This window comes from Somniosus microcephalus, chromosome 3, assembly GCF_052327205.1.
Source record: "Somniosus microcephalus isolate GS21.2 chromosome 3, FLI_Smic_1.0, whole genome shotgun sequence".
Taxonomy (NCBI): domain Eukaryota; kingdom Metazoa; phylum Chordata; class Chondrichthyes; order Squaliformes; family Somniosidae; genus Somniosus; species Somniosus microcephalus.
In genome coordinates, this window is record NC_140989.1 from 98178239 (window position 1) to 98202989 (window position 24751).

A 24751-nucleotide genomic window follows, 5' to 3' on the forward strand; every position below is an offset into this window, starting at 1 on the left:
CCACAGATGCTGCCTGACCTGCTGAGTATTTCCAGCATTTTCTGTTTTTATTGATGGGATTGCATGGCGCGATAAAGACTTTTGGCTAGAAATTCAGCACTACGGTGCCGTTTTGTGTCCATAATGGCATCCGCGCTGGACGCACAAACTTCTGGTGCGGGCTGCGCTAGATGCCATCTTGGAAAAGGCCAAACAAGAGGCATCCTTTACCCACGTCTGAAGCAGGTGTTAGGCCATTAACATATGCAAATGAGGGGCATAACACCTTCTTCTGCTCCCTATGGATACATACTGGAACATTCGCGATGCTGAGGACATCATGGATAGCATGTTTAGGGAGTTGGTCACACCGCAGGTAAAGACTGCACAGGTAGGAAGGGATTGGGTGACCGCAAGGCAGAGTAGTCGGCGCAGGCAGGTAGTGCAGGGGTCCCCTGTGCCCATCCCCCTCTCAAACAGATATACCGCTTTGGATATTGTTGGAGGAGATGGCTTATCGGGGGAAGGCAGCAGCAGCCAACTTCCTGGCACCATGGGTGGTTCTGCTGCACAGGACGGGAGGAAAAAGAGTGGGAGAGCTATAGTGACAGGGGATTCTATTGTAAGGGGAATAGATAGGCGTTTCTGCGGCCGAAAACGAGACTCCAGGATGGTATGTTGCCTCCCTGGTGCAAGGGTCAAGGATGTCTCGGAGTGGCTGCAGGGCATTCTGGAGGGGGAGGGTGAACAGCCAGCTGTCGCGGTGCATATACCGCGGCGCGGTACCAACAATATAGGTAAAAAATGGGATGAGGTCCTTAAAGCTGAATATAGGGAGTTAGGAGGTAAATTAAAAAATAGGACCTCAAAGGTAGTAATCTCAGGATTGCTACCAGTGCCACGTGCTAGTCAGAGTAGAAATAGAAGGATATTTCAGATAAATACGTGGCTAGAGGAGTGGTGCAAGGGGGAGGGATTCAAATTCCTGGGACATTGGAACCGGTTCTGGGGGAGGTGGGACCAGTACAAACTGTACGATTTGCACCTGGGCAGGACTGGGACCGATGTCCTAGGGGGAGTGTTTGCTAGTGCTGTTGGGGAGGGTTTAAACTAAAATTGCAGGGGGTTGGGAACCTGTGCAGGGAGACAGATGAAAGGGAAGCAAGGATAGAAGCAAAAGACAGGAAGGAGAAAAGCAAAAGTGGAAGGCAGAGAAATCAAGTGTGTAAATCAAACAGGGCCACAGTAAATAATAATTCTAAAAGGACTAAGAGTGTTAAAAAACAAGCCTGAAGGCTTTGTGTCTTAATGCGAGGAGCATTCGTAATAAGGTGGATGAATTAGCAGCGCAAATAGATATAAACGGATATGATATAATTGGGATTATGGAGACATGGCTCCAGGGTGACCAAGGCTGGGAATTCAACATCCAGGGGTATTCAATATTCAGGAAGGACAGGCAAAAACAAAAAGGAGGTGGGGTAGCATTGCTGGTTAAAGAGGAGATTTAACACAATAGTAAGGAAGGATATTAGCTCTGATGGTGTGGAATCTGTATGGATAGAGCTGAGAATACTGTGGAGGAGGAATTCCTGGAGTGTTTACAGGATGGTTTCCTGGACCAATATGTCGAGGAACCAACTAGAGATCAGGCCATCTTAGACTGGGTATTATGTAATGAGAAAGGATTAATTAACAATCTTGTTGTACGAGGCCCCTTGGGTCGGAGCGATCATAATATGATAGAATTCTTCATTAAGATGGAGAGTGAAGTAGTTGACTCGGAGACTAGGGTCCTGAATTTAAATAAAGGAAACTACAATGGTGTGAGGCGCGAGTTGGGTACGATTGATTGGGGAATGTCACTCAAAGGGTTGACGGTGGATAGGCAATGGCAAACATTCAAAGACCGCATGGATGAACTACAGAATTTGTTCATCCCAGTTTGGCATAAAAATAAAACAAAAAAGGTGACTCAACCGTGGCTAACAAGGGAAATTAGGGATAGCATAAGATCCAAGGAGAGGACATATAAATTGGCCAGAAAAAGCAGTAAACCTGAGGATTGGGAGCAGTTTAGGATTCAACAAAGGAGGACAAAGGGATTAATTAAGAGGGGAAAAATAGAATATGAGAGTAAGCTTGCAGGGAACATAAAAACTGACTGTAAAAGCTTTTATAGATATGTGAAGAGAAAAAGATTGGTGAAGTCAAGTGTAGGTCCCTTGCAGTCAGAATCAGGGGAATTTATAATGGGGAACAAAGAAATGGCAGACCAATTAAATACATATTTTGGTTCTGTATTCACAAAGGAAGACACAAATAACCTCCCAGAGATGTCGGGGAACATAGGATCTGATGAAAGGGAGGAACTGAAAGAAATCAGTATTGGTATGGAAATCGTGTTAGGGAAATTGACGGGATTGAAGGCCGATAAATCCCCAGGGCCTGATAATCTACATCCTAGGGTACTTAAGGAAGTGGCCATAGAAATAGTAGATGCATTGCTGATCATCTTCCAACATTTGATGGAATCTGGAACAGTACCCATGGATTGGAGGGTAGCTAATGTTCCCCACTATTCAAAAAAGGTGGTAGAGAGAAAACGGGTAATTACCGGTAAGCCTGACATTGGTAGTGGGGAAAATGCTAGAGTCCATTATAAAAGATGTGATAGCAGAGCACTTGGTAAACAGTGACAGGATCGGACAAAGTCAACATGGATTTACAAAAGGTAAATCGTGCTTCACTAATCTACTGGAATTTTTTGAGGATGCAATTGGTAAAATAGATAAGGGAGAACCAGTGGATGTGGTGTATTTGGACTTTCAAAAGGCTTTTGATAAGGTCCCGCATAAGAGATTAGCGTGTAAAGTTAAGGCACATGGGATTGGGGCAAGGTATTGACTTGGATAGAGAACTGGTTGGCAGACAGAAAGCAAAGAGTTGGAATCAATGGGTCTTTTTCCGAGTGGCAGGCAGTGACTAGCGAGGTACCGCAGGGATCCGTCCTTGGACCCCAGCTATTCACAATATATATTAATGATCTAGACGAGGGAACTAGATGTAATATCTCCAAGTTTGCAGACGACACAAAGCTGGGTGGGCGTGTGTGCTGTGAGGAGGATACCGAGAAACTCCAGGATGATTTGGACAGGTTGGGTGATTGGGCAGAAGCATGGCAGATGCAATATAACGTGGATAAATGCGAGGTTATCCACTTTGGTGTCAAAAACAGGAAGGCAGATTATTATCTGAATGGCAATAGATTGGGAGAAGGGGAAGTGCAATGAGACCTGGGTGTCCTTGTGCACCAGTTGCTGAAGGTAAGCAGGCAGGTGCAGCAGGCGATTAAGAAGGCAAATGGTATGTTGGCCTTCGTAGCGAGAGGATTTGAGTACAGGAACAAGGATGTCTTGCTGCAGTTGTACAGGGCCTTGGTGAGACCACATCTTGAGTATTGTGTGCAGTTTTGGTCACCTTTTCTGAGGAAGGATGTTCTTGCCATGGAGGGAGTTCAGCGAAGATTCACCAGGCTGATACCTGGGATGGCAGTAATGACGTATGAGGAGGAATTGGGTCGATTGGGCTTATACTCGCTGGAGTTTAGAAGAATGAGAGGGGATCTAATTGAAACTTATTAAAATTCTGACAGGACTGGACAGACTAGATGCAGGAAGGACGTTCCCGATGGTCAGGGAGCCCAGAACCAGGGGTCACAGTCTAAGGATAAAGGGTAAGCCATTTAGGACAGAAATGAGGAGGAATTTCTTCACCCAGAGAGTGGTGAACCTGTGGAATTTTCTACCACAGAAGGCAGTAGAGGCCAATTCATTAAATATATTCAAGAAGGAGTTGGATATATTTCTTAAGGCTAAAGGGATCAAGGGATATGAGGAGAAAGCAGGGACAGGGTACTGAATTTGGATGATCAGCCATGATCTTGTTGAATGGCGGAGCAGGCTCGAGGGGCCGAATGGCCTAATCCTGCTCCTATCTTCTATGTTTCTATGTTTCTATGAGAAATACCAAGGGGCAGAAAGCATTAGTGGGTGTTGTATACAGACCCCCAAACAGCAATGCGAAGGTTGGGGATGGCATTAAACAGGAAATTAGAGATGCGTGCAATAAGGGCACAGCAGTTATCATGGGTGACTTTAATCTACATATAGATTGGGCTAACCAAATTAGTAACAATACTGTGGAGGAGGAATTCCTAGCATGTATACGGAATGGTTTCCTGGACCAATATGTCGAGGAACCAACTAGAGATCAGGCCATCTTAGACTGGATATTATGTAATGAGAAAGGATTGATTAGCAATCTTGTTGTGCGAGGCCCCTTAGGGAGGAGCGAACATAATATGATGGAATTCTTCATTAAGATGGAGAGTGAAGTAGTTGACTCAGAGACTAGGGTCCTGAATTTAAATAAAGGAAACTATGATGGTATGAGGCGCGAATTCGCTCGGATGGATTGCAGAACGTTACTTAAAGTGTTGACGGTGGATAGGCAATGGCAAACATTTAATGATCGCATGGATGAACTACAGTATTTGTTCATCCCTGTCTGGCATAAAAATAAAACAAAAAAGGTGGCACAACCATGGCTAAAAAGGGAAATTAGGGCTAGCATAAGATCCAAGGAGAGGACATATAAATTGGCCAGAAAAAGCAGCAAACCTGAGGATTGGGAGCAGTTTAGGATTCAGCAAAGGAGTACAAAAGGATTAATTAAGAGGGGGAAATAGAGTATGAGAGTAAGCTTGCAGGGAACATAAAAACTGACTGTAAAAGCTTTTATAGATATGTGAAGAGAAAAAGATTGATGAAGTCAAGTGTAGGTCCCTTGCAGTCAGAATCAGGGGAGTTTATAATGGGGAACAAAGAAATGGCTGACCAATTAAATACATACTTTGGTTCTGTCTTCACAAGGAGGACACAAATAACCACCCAGAGATGTCGGGGAACATAGGGTCTAATGAGAGGGAGGAACTGAATGAAATTAGTATTTGTAGGGAAATGGTGTTAGGGAAATTGATGGGATTGGAGGCCGATAAATCCCCAGGGTCTGATAATCTACATCCTAGGGTACTTAAGGAAATGGCCCTAGAAATAGTAGATGCATGCTGGTCATCTTGCAAAATTCTATAGACTTTGGCTCAGTTCCCATGGATTGGAGGGTAGTTAATGTAACCCCACTATTGATATAAGGTGGAAGAGAGAAAACGGGGAATTATAGACCGGTAAGCTTGACATCGGTAGTGGGGAAAATGCTAGAGTCCATTATAAAAGATGTAATAGCAGAGCAGTTGGAAAACAGTAACAGGATCGGACAAAGTCAACATGGATTTACAAAAGGTAAATCGTGCTTGACTAATCTACTGGAATTTTTTGAGGAAGTAACTGGTAGAATAGATAAGGGAGAACCAGTGGATGTGGTGTATTTGGACTTTCAGAAGGCTTTCAATAAGGTTCTGCTTAAGAGATTAGCGTGTAAAGTTAAAGCACATGGGATGGGGGTAAGGGATTGACTTGGATAGAGAACTGGTTGGCAGACAGGAAGCAAAGAGTTGGAATAAATGGGTCTTTTTCCGAGCGGCAGGCAGTGACTAGTGGGGTACCGCAGGGATCGGTGCTAGGACCCCAGCTATTCACAATATATATCAATGATCTAGACGAGGGAACTAGATGTAATATCTCCAAGTTTGCAGACGACACAAAGCTGGGTGGGCGTGTGTACTGTGAGGAGGATGCAGAGAAACTCCAGTATGATTTGGACAGGTTGGGTGATTGGGCAGATGCATGGCAGATGCAGTATAATGTGGATAAATGCGAGGTTATCCACTTCGGTGGCAAAAACAGGAAGGCAGATTATTATCTGAATGGCAATAGATTGGGAGAAGGGGAAGTGCAATGAGACCTGGGTGTCCTTGTGCACCAGTTGCTGAAGGTAAGCATGCAGGTGCAGCAGGCGGTTAAGAAGTCAAGTGGTATGTTGGCCTTCATAGCGAGAGGATTCGAGTACAGGAACAAGGATGTCTTGCTGCAGTTGTACAGGACCTTTGGTGAGACCACACCTTGAGTATTGTGCGCAGTTTTGGTCGCCTTATCTGAGGAAGGATGTTCTGGCCATGGAGGGAGTGCAGCGAAGATTCACCAGACTCATACCTGGGATGGCAGGAATGATGTATGAGGAGAGATTGGGTCGGTTGGGCTTATATTCGCTGGAGTTTAGAAGAATGAGAGGGGATCTCATTGAAACTTACAAAATTCTAACAGGACTAGACAGACTAGATGCAGGAAGGATGTTCCCGATGGCGGGGGAAGTCCAGAACCGGGGGTCACAGTCTAAAGATAAGGGGTAAGCCATTTAGGACAGAGATGAGGAGGAATTTCTTCACCCAGAGAGTGGTGAACTGTGGAATTCTCTACCACAAAAGGCAGTTGAGGCCAATTCATTAAACATATTCAAGAAGGAGTTTGATATATTTCTTAAGGCTAAGAGTTCAAGGGATATGGGGAGAAAGCAGGGACAGGGTACTGAATTTGGATGGTCAGCCATGATCTCATTAAATGGCGGAGCAGGCTTGAGGGACCGAATGGCCTACTCCTGCTCCTATCTTCTATGTTTCTACGTTTCTATGTTTCTTGCAACTTTGCTTGGCGCCTAAGACAGCCAGCACCAATGTTGATTGCCTCCAGGAAAACAACACTAAACAGTACAGAATTTAAAAAAGGTTACCATAATCACCGCGCTCCTGGTCATGAGCTCTCCGACCTCACTTCTGACTCCAATATCCAGGCTCCCCCGATCTCCACTCGGGCCCGGCCCCCAGCTCCTAACCCCCCCGACAGCACTCCCGACCCCCCAACAATACTCCAGACCCCTGTGATCTTCCTACCCAGTCCCTGACTGCCCTCCGATTGGACTCCGCGGCACAGCCGTTCCTCCTCCAGACCCCTGCGATCTTACCCAATCACTAACCTGAAAATTGGTGCAAGAACCTGTGTGGGCTCTTATTGCTGTGCCATCTACTTGATAATGAGGTCCGAAGCTCAAAATCGGGGGCTTCCCCATTTGAGCGTGGGCTGTTAGCACTCTGCAGGTAAGGCACCCAAAAATGGATGCTACCAAATTTCTAGGCCTTTATATTTCACTGTTCATTGACAGATCAGGCATTTATTGCATTTAGTGGCAGTGAAGGGGTGCAGCTGGTCCCTCTGCTCCTCACAAACATGCACTGACTATGGATAATGTTACCTTTGGCAGTAGAGGAGGAAATAAAGGTTGGAATTTTGCAGGCGTTCAGCGGACAAGATGGGTGGCGGGTCAGCTGTGAAATTTAAAATGATTGACAGCGGGTCAGGAACCTGCTGTCAAATTGCACACACTGGACTTTCCCAATGTCGGATCTGCCAGCGCTGAGCAGACCCGATAGGCAGAGGTGGGGGGAACCAATTCAAATCATTAGTGGCTTCTTTACAGCCAGTTAACAATGGTTTTTCCCCAGCTTTTTGATTTTGACAGGTCGCCCACCAGTTTCCCATTGTGTCTAGACCTCGCCTGTGAAGCTGAGGCAAAAGGTCAGTGGCCATTGAATCAGCTGATGAGTTGACAGCTTCAAATGTCAACTCAAAGCTCCCAGCTGATTGAGAAATGTTCCGTAAGTCATTAGCTTCTCTGAACTGCCATTCCACTACAGATTCAGAATGCTGCAAGTCTTTACACAAGTCTCCATCCATTCTGACCTCATTACCTCTCCCACTATTGACAGATCACTTCTGTCATCTCTACTTCACCTGCCGTCTATTCCATTAGCATCGATGCACTTTATAATCTCTCACTTTGGTCCTCCGAATCCCACCATGATCAGCCCAAACACCAGCAGCACCAGGCACACAAGCAGCACCAACAACAACACCAACCTTCTCCGCTATCAACTGATGCTGCACAGGTCACAGGGCATCAGCACCCGATCACATTATTGCCCAGGATGCCAGGAATGGCCTCACCATAGCCAGATTTACTTCACTTGAAGCTGTACAACCTGGCTGCCACATGATGCGCCAGGTTGGCACCACCCCACAGCAACACCATAAAGCATCCCTACAATGCCCAAGCCATTCCTTACACATTCATCACCATTACCGGGGGTACCGTTATGACTCAACATTCACTGCAACTCACTAAGCCACTTCCAAAGGTGCACACAAAACTGTCCAAGAACGCAAAGTGTTGAAAATAAAGATTTTAATGTTTGACAGCATATTAACAGAAACTTCACATGAACATTGGCTAAAACATACAAGTGTCTACCCTTCTGTGTTGTTAGTTGGTATGATTGGACTAGGATGAGGGTGAGTGTGAAGGGTGGCTTGTGAGATGGGGATGTGATAATGTAGATAGAGAGGGATGGGTGGAGGTGCAAGGTAAGTTGGTGTGAGTAAAGATGTGCAGGAGTAGGGCAGGGAAGGCAGAGTGATGGGGATGTGATGAGTGCCACAGCAGGATGAGGTTGAGTGTGGCTTTGCAGTAATGTTTTGTGATCTACTGAGATCATTGAAAGGTTTGCACCACCTCCTGACGACATCCCTGCTTGTGCCCTCCTGTGCAATGTGCAACCAGGCTGCATTGGTCTCCTGCCCATGGGAAGGGAAGAGGACCTCCTGTGTGCTGTGACTCCCTCCATAACCATATGGAGGGGGTCATGCGGGAGCCTGGGTGCAGCCCTGCACCTTTGTGCAGTGCTTGTCAGTGTTTGCTGCACCTCAATACTGTAGAACACTGACAGCACAAATAGCAAAATCAATGTGGGCATGGTCCCTTTAAGGAAACCGGCTGACGACGCGTCATCAAATGACACCATCAGACCCGCTTCTTTTAATTGGCTGGGAAACGTGCTGGGTGGGCTTAACAAGCCCAATCAGGGGAATGCCATGTCAGAGGCTGGGCTGGAAACAGGAACGGTGCCCAGACTCGCCACCGACGTCGCCCGCCACGGTCCCGTCGAGGTAAGTAAAATCGTGACCACGGCCTCTGCACCTCCCAGTCATTCACTGACTGAACGGCTTCTCTTACAGGAAAATAGAACTTCTTTTGGCAATTTATAAATTTGATATAGGCCTAGAAATTCAGTGCCCTTAGCGCCGATTTTGCGGCGCTAGAGGGCCTAGCGCTGCAATTGGTGCCGGCGCCGAAATTGCCTGGGGCCCTTCCGCCGCGGTAGACCGGTAGCGCTGCGCCGGCACCGATGACGTCATCGGTGTGCGCAGCGTCCCGGTTGCCATGCCGACGGGCCCCAGCGCCGAAATTCAGTTGCGGCCGCCTCGCCCGTGGCAGCCGCAACTAAGACTCTGGCAACAGAGTCTTACATGACTTTGCGCCGGCGCATTAAAGGCCCCGCGGCGGCCGGCCGCTTTCCCGCTGGCCGCCTGGCCGCAGCTCCCTCCCCGGACTTCCCCCCCCCGCCCCCCCGGAACAGAAGCAAGCCCGGCACTTGTCCGAGGTGCCGGGCTCATTTTTAAAAAGATTTTCGCGGGCCGCGGCCGGGTGCAGGCAGCTCCTCCTTAAGGGAAGGAGGAGGCCTGCACTTCCCGAACCTGCCGCACCGCAGCGGGCGCCGCAGCGCCGGAATAGCGCCGAAATTCAGCGCGTAGCGCAAGTTTTCAGGCGCAAACAGCTCTCAGCAGCGCCGGCAGCCGTTTGGGCGCAGAACTATTGAATTTTTGGCCCGCCCAGCGCGACTTAGCTCCGGCACTAACTTCCGGCGCTAAAGCCGTCGCTGCGCCAAAACCCAATTTCTAGGCCATAATGTTTGTAAATATAATGGCCTAGAAATTGAGTTTGCGCTGCGCCAGGGCTTTAGCGCCGGAAGTTAGCGCCGGCGCTAAGTCCCTTTGCGCGCGCCAAAAATTCAGTAGTGCCGCGCCCAAACGGCTGCCGGCGCTACTGAAGGGTTTTAGCGCCTGAAAACTGGCGCAACGCGCCGCATTGCGGCGCTATTCCAGCGCTGCGGCGCCCGCTGCGGTGCGGCAGGCTCGGGAAGTGCAGGCCTCCTCCTTCCGTTAAGGAGGAGCTGCCTGCACCCGGCCGCGGCCCGCGCAAATCTCTGCAAAAATGAGCCCGGCACCTCGGACAAGTGCCGGGCTTGCATCTGTTCCGCGGGGGGGGAGAAGTCCGGGGAGGGAGCTGCGGGCAGGCGGCCGGCGGGAAAGCGGCCGGCCGCCGCGCCTCCTTAAAGCGCCGGCGCAGACTCCGGCAGCACTCGTTTGCCGGAGTCTTAGTTGCGGCTGCCACTGGCGAGGCGGCCGCAACTGAATTTCGGCTTGGGGCCGGGTTACCACGGCAACCGGGACGCTGCGCACACCGATGACGTCATCGGTGCCGGCGCAGCGCTACCGGTCTACCGCCGCGGAAGGGCCCCAGGCAATTTAGGAACCGGCGCCAATTGCAGCGCTAGGCCCTCTAGCGCCGCAAAATCGGTGCTAAGGGCACTCAATTTCTAGGCCAATGTGCTTTGAAAGCTGAGCTTTTCTTTAAATCAATCCTCATTGTTTTTAATCAAGGCTTAGTTAAATTGGCTTCCATTCCACATTTGATCAGGTTTGGCTGCTGTGACTTCTACCTGCAATAATTTTGTAGCCATTAGATCATCAATCATTGGTTTTATGATAAATTGAATCCCATTAGCAAATTATCTTGTAGTTACAATGATTTCAGGACATGCTCTGATAAATTTTTAAACCCTCATAGCAAATATGTTAGAATTCAGTCCTATTTGTAAGAACGCATTGGAAAACAATCTTAGTTGCGTCAAGCTGTTCGTTGCAAAATTATTGATTATAGTTTAACAATTTCTGAAATTTTGAAATGTAATAATAATGACTGGATTATCTAGATGTTATGTAAAAGAAAGAACTTGCATTTATAGCGCCTTTCATGACCTCAGGAGATCACAAAGCACTTTACAGCCAATGAAGCAGGTTTGAGGTGTAGTCACTGTTGTAATATTAGCATATACAGTTAAGATTACATCCACCTGCCTGAGATCAGCATCTGTACAGCACAATACCTAAGGCTCAAATTTAAGCTATATACTGCCAAATGTACCTCACACAAAGTCGAGCAATGGAGGAGCTCTGACCGGAGGGGGGGCGGCGGCGGAGGGGGGTGAATTTCCTCGCCATTTCTGATGTACTACGCTGCTGGAATGGCTTAGGATCAATCTTATACGAGGAATCTTGGTTGGAAGTGTTTTCCGCAGCTTGTAGAATCATAGAATCATAGAATGGTTACAGCACAGAAGGAGGCCCGTCAAGCCCGTCAAGCCCGTCAAGCCCATCAAGCCCATCGAGCCCGTCGAGCCCATCAAGCCCATCGAGCCCGTCGAGCCCGTCGAGCCCGTCAAGCCCGTCAAGCCCATCAAGCCCATCAAGCCCGTCGAGCCCGTCGAGCCCGTCGAGCCCGTCAAGCCCGTCGAGCCCATCGAGCCCATCGAGCCCATCAAGCCCATCAAGCCCGTCAAGCCCGTCGAGCCCGTCGAGCCCGTCGAGCCCGTCGAGCCCGTCAAGCCCGTCAAGCCCATCGAGCCCGTCGAGCCCATCGAGCCCATCAAGCCCATCAAGCCCGTCAAGCCCGTCGAGCCCGTCGAGCCCGTCAAGCCCGTCGAGCCCGTCGAGCCCATCAAGCCCATCGAGCCTGTCAAGCCCGTCGAGCCCATCAAGCCCGTCAAGCCCGTCGAGCCCGTCGAGCCCGTCAAGCCCGTCAAGCCCGTCGAGCCCGTCGAGCCCGTCGAGCCCATCAAGCCCGTCAAGCCCGTCAAGCCCGTCAAGCCCGTCAAGCCCATCGAGCCCGTCAAGCCCGTCGAGCCCGTCAAGCCTGTCAAGCCCGTCAAGCCCATCGAGCCCGTCAAGCCCATCGAGCCCGTCAAGCCCATCGAGCCCGTCAAGCCCGTCGAGCCCGTCGAGCCCGTCAAGCCCATCGAGCCCGTCGAGCCCGTCAAGCCCGTCGAGCCCGTCAAGCCCGTCAAGCCCGTCAAGCCCATCGAGCCCGTCAAGCCCATCGAGCCCGTCAAGCCCATCGAGCCCGTCAAGCCCGTCGAGCCCGTCGAGCCCGTCAAGCCCATCGAGCCCGTCGAGCCCGTCGAGCCCGTCGAGCCCGTCAAGCCTGTCAAGCCCGTCAAGCCCGTGCTGGTTCTCTGCAAGAGCACTTCAGCTCGTCCCACTCCCCTGCCCTTTCCCCGTAGTCCTGCAAATTATTTTCCTTCAGGTACTTATCCAATTCCATTTTGAAAGCCAGAATTGAATCTGCCTCCACCACCCTTTCAGGCAGTGCATTCTAGATCCTAACCACTCGCTGCGTAAAAAAGTTTTTCCTCATGTCACCTTTGGTTCTTCTGCCAATCACCTTAAATCTGTGTCCTCTGGTGCTCGACCCTTCTGCCAACAGGAACAGTTTCTCTCTATCTACTCTATCTAGACCCCTCATGATTTTGAACACCTCTATCAAATCTCCTCTCAACCTTCTCTGCTCCAAGGAGAACAACCCTGGCTTCTCCAGTCTATCCACATAACTGAAGTCCCTCATCCCTGGAATCATTCTCGTAAATCTTTTCTGCACCCTCTCTAAGGCCTTCACATCCTTCCTAAAGTGCGGTGCCCAGAATTGGACACAATACTCCAGTTGAGGCCGAACCAGTGTTTTATAAAGGTTCATCATAACTTCCTTGCTTTTGTACTCTATGCCTCTATTTATGAAGCCCAGGATCCCGTATACTTTCTCAACCTGCCCTGCCACCTTCAACGATTTGTGCACATATACCCCCAGGTCTCTCGGTTCATGCACCTCCTTTAGAATTGTACCCTTTAGTTTATATTGCCTCTCCTCGTTCTTCCGACCAAAATGTATCACTCCGCACTTTTCTGCGTTAAATTTCATCTGCCACGTGTCAGCCTGTCTATGTCCTCTTGAAGTCTATCACTCTCCTCCTCACTATTCAGTATACTTCCAAGTTTTGTGTCATCTGCAAATTTTGAAATTGTGCCCTGTATACCCAAGTCCAAGTCATTAATATATATCAAGAAAAGCAGTGGTCCTAGTACCGACCCCTGAGGAACACCTGTGTGTACCTTCCTCCAGTCCGAAAAACAACCGTTCACCGCTACTCTTTGTTTCCTGTCACTTAGCCAATTTCGTATCCATTGTGCACCACTAAACCACTTCCCCAGGGTTCCTTTATCTTTTTGGCCCTTCCCACCAGCCAGCCCACAGACTAATACTAATACCCGCTCCTGTCGGCCAGTGGCGCTGCAGATGAGAGTTTCCAGTTTTTGCACCCCTATTGCACTCTGGGTAACTTACACCCAGATAAAAGTGGCACAGCTGCTCCTCCTATCACCTGATCACATTTTTTGTTTTATAATACTCCTGTGAAGCACTTTGGGACATTTTCCGATGTTAAGGGCGCTATATAAATACAAGTTGTTGTTCTTATTGATCAGGTGGGAATGAGAAGTTTGAGAGTTTTGGAGAGTCCTTAAACTTTGCTTACAGATTGCTGACTTTTGAAAACGCTTTTTCAGCATTTTTTTTTTTGCTTTGCATTTACTGAGGCCTGCACTTCATTTTGACTGAGTGCTGCTGTCTCACTCCACCTGAAGATTTGTGCCCTGCCCCCTGCAGTCAGTTTAACACAGGAGCGGGTATGTCCTTCCCATGGATACACCTTTCTATGCTATCATTAGGGAAGAGCAGCAGTGTTTGGAGATAAAGAGAGTCAGGCAGCACAGCAGAAGACTGTAGCCTACAAGATACCCCACTCCCACACACACAAAAGAATCTACAAACTCTACAGGTCCTCGGAGGAGCTCTATGTCCAAAGGATTTGCTTCTCCAGAGCTGCCATTGGCCAACTCTGTGGCCTTCTGAACAAAGATCTCAAGCCACTCTCATCTGCCAGAACTGCTCTGTGGCAATGAAGGTCACCACTAACCTCAACCTTTAGGGCTCAGGATCCTTTCAGGCAGCCACAGGGAATCTCTGCAAAATAAACCAGGGAGCAGTAAGGGCAATGGTCACTGACAACGTGTACAGTACAAAGTCTCACTTCATTACCTTTGGCATCACAGCCAGAGAGAAAGGGCCTTACAGTTCTGTGGGACTGCTGTCTTCCCCAAGGTACAGACCACCATTGATGCACTCATGTCACATTGACAGCATCCAGCGAGCACCCCCTCACCTATGCGAACAGTAAGGGATTCCACTCTACGAGTGTGCAGATAGTTTGTGATACCACTGAGAGGATCCTTCATGTCAATGCCCAGTATGCAGGAAGCTGACATAACACCTTCATTCTCCGGCACTCGGCATTCCCTCACTCTTCAGGGGAGAAAACCTATATCATCAGATGGTTACTGGGTGACAAGGTTGCTGCCATGGCTGATGACCCCACTCCGACTACCCCAAACACACGCAGAGGAGCGGTACGGCGAGGCCCATGCAGCTACCAGGCTGCTGATGCAGAGGACCATTGTAGTGCTGAAGGTGCGCTTTGGATGCCTGGATAGGTTAGGTGGAGTTCTGGTATGCGCCAGACAGGGTCTCCAGAATTATCATTGCCTGATGCGCCCTTCCCAACTTTGCCATCCAGGAAGGGCTGCGGTTTGACATGGCTGAAGATGTGGTCCCGAAAATCCTCACTCCAGGTGGCACGACTGATATTCCTGGGCTGCTTGGTGGATCGCAGACCTTGGAATCTGTGCCTCCTGATTTCAATCGCATCCAGAAGGGTGTGGAGCTCGTCATCAGAGGGGATCTCTGTCCTTCTCAAGATATTGGTGAGACATGTTGTGAGGTAGATTGAGAGAGAAAAAGGAGAGAGATGCAGAGTTTGTGACTTAACTGCTTGTTCCCAGGAATGCTAAACAGTTTTTTTATAGGGCTACACAGAAATCTTTTGGGGGCTTAGCTGCTTATACCCCTTTTACATGGATTTTAGACCATTGCTTACATCAGTAGATATGCAAATAAGCATTCCCAGAAAACTTCACTGTATCTCCCTCTAGAGGCCAGCGGAGAATATAAAAAAATGATAAAGGTGCAACTGTGATGTAAATCACATTCAGTTAGTTCTGGGCCTATGAGCTTGATTAGATGCATGCACAGAACCCTAGTCCTCAACAGCTTAATTCTTAACATTAGGAGAAAGTGAATGCAGAGTCTGTTTCCAATGGACCCCATAGTACTTTTAAAATGCTGCAGTTATACTACAGCCAGCATGACCTCAAACACCATCAGACTGCCTACTGGCAGTGCTCTCACATCTCGAGCTGCTCGGGATTCAGATCACTGACCTGCCTCCTGAGTTATGCAGCCGTTTTCAAGCCAATGTGCAGCCAAAACCATTTTGTAAAAGCCTGCACCACAAAGTCAGATTGACCTCAGTTACTTCAAAAAATGATTAGATGGAGTTTAAAATGATTTGAGAAGACATGTAGATTTAGTTCCTGGTGACTCCAGCATATTAAATTATTTGGTTAATATAATCAAACAAAGCTGTAAAATTCACCTCTAAACACATTTGGGGAGAAATTCGGTATCGCCCCATTTGGGGCGCAATTCTCGGCCGGGCGCAAATTATCGCCACCTACTGCGAAATTGGTCTGTCTCGCCCCCGGAGCCGATTGCAGCGCTAAATCAGGCGCTGCACGACTCTCTTAAGACGCTAAGCCGGAAGAGCAAGGCATTAACTCAGAGGGCGGGCGCAGCGCAGCGCAGGTGCTGTCAGTTAGCGATTGCCCACAGACACGCTGGTGACAGTCAGCTCTTAAAGGGGAGGTTCGATCTTGATTTGCAGCCACACCCTGCACATCGGAGCCCTGAATCTCGGCCTGGACAGACCTGGTGCCAAATCCTGCAGCCAAGGACCATGGAGAGGGCCAGGGAGTGAGCGCAGCGTTTCAGTGAGGGGGCCTTGGAGGCTCTGGTTGGCGCGGTGGAGCGCAGGCGATCTCTCCTGTACCCGGAGAGTGGCAGGAGGCCTCTGCCCAGCGAGTACCGAAAAGCTTGGAGGGAGGTGGCTCACAGAGTGACCTCCAGCAGCATGGTGCCTAGGACCCCTGTGCAATGCAGAAAGAAGTTCAACGACCTCATTCGGGTCATCAGGGTTGTGGTGTATGTAACCTGTTCCACCTTAAGAGAACTTAAGCCTGTTCCACCTTAAGAGATGTACTACTTTCTCTGGCTGCTGTATACGTAATGCCGGTGGTGACCACCGGTATATAAGCACTGTGTAGTAAGATTGTATTTCATATAGTCCTGACCTCCAACCAGTAAAGACCTGTTGAACTTTAACCTTGTAGCCTGTGTGTTATTAATTACAACTAGAACACACAGGCCTAGAAATTCAGTGCCCTTAGCGCCGATTTTGCGGCGCTAGAGGGCCTAGCGCTGCAATTGGCGCCGGCGCCGAAATTGCCTGGGGCCCTTCCGCCGCGGTAGACCGGTAGCGCTGCGCCGGCACCGATGACGTCATCGGTGTGCGCAGCGTCCCGGTTGCCATGCCGACGGGCCCCAGCGCCGAAATTCAGTTGCGGCCGCCTCGCCCGTGGCAGCCGCAACTAAGACTCTGGCAACAGAGTCTTACATGACTTTGCGCCAGCGCATAAAAGGCCCCGCGGCGGCCGGCCGCTTTCCCGCCGGCCGCCTGGCCGCAGCTCCCTCCCCGGACTTCCCCCCCCCCCCCCCCCGGAACAGAAGCAAGCCCGGCACTTGTCCGAGGTGCCGGGCTCATTTTTAAAAAGATTTTCGCGGGCCGCGGCCGGGTGCAGGCAGCTCCTCCTTAAGGGAAGGAGGAGGCCTGCACTTCCCGAACCTGCCGCACCGCAGCGGGCACCGCAGCGCCGGAATAGCGCCGATATTCAGCGCGTAGCACCAGTTTTCAGGCGCAAACAGCTCTCAGCAGCGCCGGCAGCCGTTTGGGCGCAGAACTATTGAATTTTGGGCCCGACCAGCGCGACTTAGCTCCGGCACTAACTTCCGGCGCTAAAGCCCTGGCTGCGCCAAAACTCAATTTCTAGGCCACAGACTTTACAGCGGCGACGAGTCAGATTCTTACCCTGCGGCAGTTATATCCATGGCGGCTTCGTCCACAGAACGGACGTCGAAGAGAGGTTTCCACCCTCATCACCCTGCTGGAAGACACGTCGCGCGGCAGACATCGAGAAACCAGAGTGCAGAAGACATCCTGAACTCGAAGCCTCCATCAGCGGCTGTCAGCTATCTTCTTTCTACCTCGGTAGTGGGTAAGCCGGGCAGCGACGCGACCAGAAAATCGGCCACGTTGGCTGTACAGACGGGGAGGGAAGACGGAGGAATAAGGGCGGTGAGATCGATCGCGGCTGGTGATAAGGGCCGGGCCGCATTCGGGCTAAAAAGGCGCAGCGTCTGGGGAAACTGAAGGCGCGAGAGCCGCGGTGAAGCGGAGACAGCGTCGGGGGAAGGGTGAAGACCGCCAAGCGCGGGAAAACCGCCATTTTGTAGGCGGAGGACGAAGACAAGAGCGCGGAAGCCGCCATCTTGGATAAAAATAAAAAGAAATTAAATTGCAACGATGCCTAAACATGGGAACATTAATACCTTTGATAGCGACATCGAAGATTGGGCTATGTATGTAGAACGCATACAAAATTATTGTAAAGCAAATAAAATCCCAGATGCAGAGAAAGCACTAACATTATTAAACTTAATGGGTGCGAAGACATACGGGCAATTGAAACACCTTGTATCACCAGATGAACCGGCGGATAAGACGTTCGAGGAGATTGTTACTGTCCTGAAAAATCACCTAAACCCCATGCCGCTGATGCTAGCGGAACAATTTAAATTTTACAGCAGAAGGCAGCTGAAGGATGAAAGCAATGCTGAATATTTAATGGAATTGCGTAAGCTAGCAAAGTACTGTCAATTCGGAACGAGATTGACAGAGGCGCTACGAGATAAATTTGTGTGTGGTTTATTAAAAGAAGATACACAAAAGCGATTGCTCGAGGAGAATGAGCTGACGCTTGAGAAAGCGGTCACTATGGCAGCAGCACACGAAGCCGCAGCGAGAGGCACGGCAGTAATGCAGCTACGGTCACCGGAACTCAGTACAAATAAATTGGGTTTGAGTACTGTAAAATGTTATCGTTGCGGAAAGACAACGCACGATCAGAACCAGTGTTGGTTTAAAAACCAAGAATGCAGAACGTGTGGCAGGCTTGGCCACATAGCTAAAGTATGCTGGTCAGGAAAGAAGACCAGCAACAAAAAGTCACCGCAAGGAAAATACATAAAGGTACACAAGGTGACAAAGAACAGTTCAACCGAACAGAAGTCAGATTCAGACGCTAGCAGTAATGAACTGGGTAGCTTAAGGGTACACAACGTTGGTAAGGATGCAGATCTCCAGACAATTTGGGTCACCCTTCAGATAGCAGGAGTCCAAGTAAAGATGGAATTGGACACTGGATCGGCATTGACGGTCATGAATAAGAAAGATTACAAAAGGTTATTCCAACATATTCCCCTACGGGATATGGAGATTATATTGAAAACATACACGGGGCAAAGAGTGTACCCCGTCGGAAAGATAGAGGTAAAAGTGGTCCACAAGGGCGAAGAAAGCCAAGTAATGGACTTATATGTGCTACCTGAAGGAGGTCCACCACTACTGGGACGGGAGTGGATTAGGAAAATGAATATGGACTGGCACTCCTTGAAGGCACTAACGGTAGATTCCGGGGAAACAGATGTCAAACCTAAACGATTGTCCAGAATATTGGATGATGCTAAAGAGGTGTTCCAGCAGGGACTGGGAACACTGAGAGGAATTACGGCAAACATCAAGATTGATGAACATGCACAACCAAAATTTTTTAAAGCCAGACCGGTACCCTATGCAATACGACCTACTGTAGAAGCGGAACTGGAAGTGCTAGAACGTTCAGGTGTACTGTCTAAGGTAGATTGGAGTGAGTGGGCTACGCCCATTGTTCCCGTTATGAAACGTCCTTCAAGCAACAAGCCAGGAGAACCAGGGAAGGTTCGCATCTGTGGAGATTTCAAAATCACCGTTAATCCGGTGCTTCACACGGTGCAGTATCCGCTTCCGCGGATTGAGGATATTTTTGCTTCATTGTCTGGCGGGAAACACTTCACCAAGATAGACCTGGCGCAGGCGTACTTGCAGATGGAGGTTGAAGAAGAGTCACGCCAATACCTCACGATCAACACGCATCGAGGTTTGTACCGGTACAATAGACTGGTTTTTGGAGTGGCATCGGCTCCAGCAATTTGGCAGAGGGCCATGGAGCAGGTATTACAGGGAATTCCAGGCACACAATGTTACCTGGACGATATTCTGATTACAGGTGATGGTGATGAAGAACACCTCGCAAACTTGGAACTGGTGCTCAACAGACTGAAAGAGTATGGACTTAGAGTTAATCGGCAGAAATGCGAGTTCTTCCAGAAGCGGATCTCGTACTGTGGTCATGTCATTGACCGGGAGGGGCTTCATAAGTCTCCTGACAAGATAGAGGCAGTTGTAAAGGCTCCCACTCCGGATAATGTCTCTCAGTTGAGGTCGTTTCTAGGATTGATTAACTATTACCATAAATTTCTACCAAATCTATCCACGGTACTGCACCCGCTAAACACTCTTTTACAGAAGGGGGTACCATGGGAATGGAGCGAAAACTGTAAGAAGGCATTTCGCAAAAGCAAAGAATTGATCACCTCAGAGGAAGTGTTGGCTCACTTCAACCCGACACTGCCTATTCGGTTGGCTTGTGATGCTTCTCCATATGGTATTGGGGCAGTACTCTCACACAAGTTGCCAAATGGCACGGAAAGGCCAGTCGCGTTTGCATCCAGATCATTGACCTCCGCTGAGCGCAACTATGTGCAGATCGATAGGGAGGCTCTCAGCCTTGTATGGGGAGTGAAGAAGTTTAATCATTACCTGCAGGGCCAAAAATTCACACTTCTGACAGACCATCAGCCGTTGGTATCCATTTTTAACCCTAAGAAGGGTGTTTCAGTGATGACAGCACAGCGTCTCCAGAGATGGTCCCTTTTCCTAGGGGCACATCAATATCAAATAGAATTCAAAGGTACGAAGCAGCATGGCAATGCTGATGGGCTGTCGCGCCTGCCACTACCTGAAGAAGAAGAAACGACGAAAGTTGACCCTGTTGAGTTATTTCATTCGACCATCATCGAGTGTTTACCAGTCACCAATGCAAGTATTGAAAGAGAAACCAGGAACGACCCGACACTGTCCAGAGTCTATGAGGTGACAGTGAAAGGATGGCCAACACGTGGTGATCCTCTGTTACCGGCATTCTCGGCAAGGCGAGACCAGCTGTCCGTCTGCCATGGTGCTTTGATGTACGGGACAAGAGTGATTATTCCTCCCAAGTTAAGGGAAAGAGTTCTAAAAAAACTGCATGAAGGTCATCTGGGGGGAGTTAAGATGAAAAGTCTTGCTAGGGCTTATGTATGGTGGCCGGGTATTGACCAACAGATAGAGGAGTTGATGAAAAGCTGCGCTGGGTGCCAAAAAAGTGCAAAATGCACCTCCGATCGCACCACTACACCCATGGGAATGGCCTTCAGCCCCATGGCAACGCGTACATATTGACTTTGCTGGTCCATTCATGGACTCCATGTTCCTAATTGCGGTGGACGCACATTCCAAATGGCCAGAAGTGATCAAGATGAGTACCACTACTTCAGAAAAGACAATTGCGGTGTTAAGAACAATATTCGCAAGGAACGGATTGCCAGAACAGATCTGTTCGGACAACGGACCACAGTTCGTGTCGGAAGAATTCCAAAAATTCTTAAAGAAGAATGGGGTGAAACATTATACCTCTGCCCCATATCATCCGGCGACAAACGGGTTGGCCGAGAGATTTGTCCAAACATTCAAAAAGGCAATAAAGGCCATGAACGATGACCAGATTCCGCTACAGCACAAGGTGGACAATTTCCTAATGGCGTATCGAAACGCCGCTCATGCAGTGACTAACCAAAGTCCTGCCATGATGTTTTATAACAGGAGGTTGCGGTCCAGGTTGGACTTGTTAAAACCAAATGTACGGAGGGAAGTGGAAAACAAACAGTTCCGGCATATTAATAACAAGTCCACTCGAAGTTTCGAAGTAGGACAACCAGTGTTGGCAAGGGGCTATGGAAACGAAAAATGGCAGCCCGGAACAATTCAGGCCAGACAAGGACCTCTGATGTACACAGTAGATATTGGTAACAATGTGATAAGGCGTCATGCGGATCAACTGGTAGAATCAAGAGCAAGGGTCGAACCCATGGTTGCGACAGAGACAACTGTGGAAGACGTTAATGAACCTGAAGCATCTACCTCGGCAGGGACTGTACCTGATGATGACGTCCAATACATAGGAAACCAACAAGCAGAGTCACCTCAGCAACAAGAATCAGAGACCACTGAAAGGCGTTATCCAGACCGAATCAGAAGGCCTCCTGAGAGACTGAACCTTTGAGCTGTTTATACCTGAAGTTATATATATGTATATATGTTATGATGTTATGTTAAATGGGGATATGACTATTAAGCTAAAAAGGGAGGATTGTGGTGTATGTAACCTGTTCCACCTTAAGAGAACTCAAGCCTGTTCCACCTTAAGAGATGTACTACTTTCTCTGGCTGCTGTATACGTAATACCGGTGGTGACCACCGGTATATAAGCACTGTGTAGTAAGATTGTATTTCATATAGTCCTGACCTCCAACCAGTAAAGACCTGTTGAACTTTAATCTTGTAGCCTGTGTGTTATTAATTACAACTAGAACACACAGACTTTACAATGGTGAGTGCCTTTTTCAGAAACCTCTTCATCCCTCCATCTCAACCTCGCTTTATGGCCAAAGGGTCTTGAAAGCTCCAATGCCCAGCACTCCTCCAACACCTTTGGCCCTTTCAGGAAACTCACATGCACATTCAGCACTTTGCACACAGTAAAGGCTATTCGACCATGGGAGGCATTTCAGCCAAGATCATGGCTGCACACAGTAAGGGCTATTCCACCATGGGAGGCATTTCAGCCAAGATCATGGCTGCATATTTAATCAGACCCCATCCTTTTTCTTGCAGGGCAAGCTGGCACATAATAGGAGACAGCAGCAATGGACCGGGGTAGGCCGGCCTCACCTTCAAGCCCTGACCGATCTGGAGCAGCGAGTCAACCGGATTGTGGCAAACAGGATGCTTGGCCCCGTCACCACTGGAGACGCCGACCCCATTCTGGCCAGCAATGGTAAGGTCATCACCTTTTTGACCTCTCTCCTTCCACTTGTTCCTCACAACAGCATCCTTTGACACTCTCGATCCAAATCAGTACATCGCTGCACTCATTCCTCTCTTGCTGCCACCCTGTCCTCACGCTAAAGCCACTCTTGTACCTCCCTGCTTTCAGATGCTGATTCACCAGGTGAGGAGGCAGGCCCTCAAGCTGCCACTGGGAGTGAATCTGAAGGCGAGGAGGAAGAGGAAGCCGGACCATCAGCGCAACCATCTGCCGAGGCAGCCCATGGCCATACTGGGGACACGCCTTCTCTGGAGGGGAGCGGGGGGGAATGGTCTGATGAGGGTGAAGCTCCAGGACCCAGCGGGCTGCAGCAATGCGAGGGGGGGAGGGAAGCTTGGGGGCCTTCTCCCCAGAGAGAGAGTATGGCCTCCAGTCCTGCTACAGTGAGCGCAGAAGAGGTGCGGCTCCTCGCTGAAATGAGCGCCCAGGCGGAGCAAAGGCACACTGAGCTCATGGCTGCAGTGGCAAGGATGCCCGAATCCATTGAGTCACTGGCAAGGAGTGTCCAGGACTTTAGTGCAGCACAGGCGTCTGCCACGCAAATGCTAAGTGCGGCAATGCAGTCAGTGGGTGGTCTCATGCAGACGCAGATTGAGGCCACGTGGGCACTAACTGTGCCACCCTCGCTGGATCGGGCAGATTTCCCCGGGGCTATCACCGCGCCGCAGCAGGCCAGCAATCTGTGCTCCCGCAGATTGCTGCGCATGCTGAAGTGCTACCCTGTGGGAGTGCCAGTGTGTCGGTCGAGCGGGGAGTTGCTGTCCTCTCTCAGGATGACAGCATTCCTGCTGCCAGCACTGTCACTTCTCCACTGCAGTTGCCACCACCTGTAGGACAGACTGCTGCTGCCCATGCAGAGTTGGAGCAGTCAGCAGCCAGGCCCTCCAGGCCCAGAGCTGGTCCAGGCCGTCCCTCAAGGGCATCTGCAGTCTCAGTTTCTGACACTCAGCAGCCTTCCCCCAGCCTTGCTGCAGCCACTGGGGCCCCAGTGCGGAGGAGCTGCAGGGTGGGAAGGGAGCAATTTCGCAAGGGAAGCAGATCACCCTCGAAGGGCAAAAAGTAGAAGGTATGGCAAAATGTGGTTCATTGTTTTTTTGAAGGCCTAGGATCGTGGTCATATCTTTGTTACTGTTTTGGACATTGTCTCCAGGTTGTGAGAGCCAGTTATGTGATTGACTGTGTCTTTGTGTCTTTCCGTCTATTACTTTGTCATGCGGGAAGGATACACAGTTTTGTTAATAAAGAAGTGTGTTAATTCAAAATGTGCATGTTTGCTCTTTGCACTCATTGTTGCCTTGACTGGCTTAGGGGTTGCGGCATGGTTCCATTCAGGTTCTTTGAATGGCAGAAGCCATTCCCTCAGAGGGGGCCTAGAAGCGACTTGCGATAAGCCTTTGACGGACGGCCCTTGCACTTTGTGCCTCCCTCCCGTCTTGGTGCTGCTGCTCCTCCTCCTCCTCCTCCTCCTCCTCCTCTGCTGGTGCTCCAAGGCCCGCTGGCATTGGCTGGGCCCTGAGGATTGCCAGGTTATGCAGCATGTAGCAGACAACAACGAAGTGGGAGACTCGCTCAGGCGAGTACTGCAGGGGTCCTCCAGAGTGGTCTAGACAGCGTTGCTTGAGCACGCCGATTGTGTGCTCAATGATGTTCCTAGTAGCTTGATGGCTCTCATATCGTTCTTCTGCAGGGGTACTGGGCGAACGGAGCGGGGTCATCAGCCAGGTGCACAGAGGATAGCCCTTGTCCCCGAGAAGCCAGCCTCCTGGGTGAAGCGGAGCCTCAAAAAGGTCTGCCACAGAAGTCTGGCGCAGGATGAAGGCATCGTAGCTGCTGCCTGGAAATTGGGCATTGACAGCGAGTATCAGCTGTCTGTGGTCACAGACCAACTGGACGTTCAAGGAATGGAAGCCCTTTCGGTTGCGGACATCCTCGACATTCCCTTGCGGCACCCGCAAAGCCACATGGGTGCAGTCAATGGCGCCCTGCACCATGGGGAAGCCCGCTATTCTTGCAAAGCCCGCTGCGCGATCTTGCTGCTTGTCGGGGGTCATGGGGAAAGAGGTGTACTCTCGTCTCCTTTTAAAGAGGGCATTTGTGACTTGACGGATGCAGCAATGCACCGCGAACTGGGAGATATTGGCAATGTCCCCAGTAGCAGATTGAAAGGAGCCGGTGGCATAAAAGTTGAGAGCCACTGTGACCTTCACTGCCACCGACAGAGACGTCCTGCTCCTCAGTTGAGGTTGCAGATCTGGCTGGAGGAGGTGGCAGAGCTCAGTGACCACCTCCTTGCTGAATCGCAGCCTTTGCAAACACTGGTCCTCAGACATATTGATGTATGAGAACTGTTGTCGAAAAACCCTGGGACGGTAAGGTCTCCT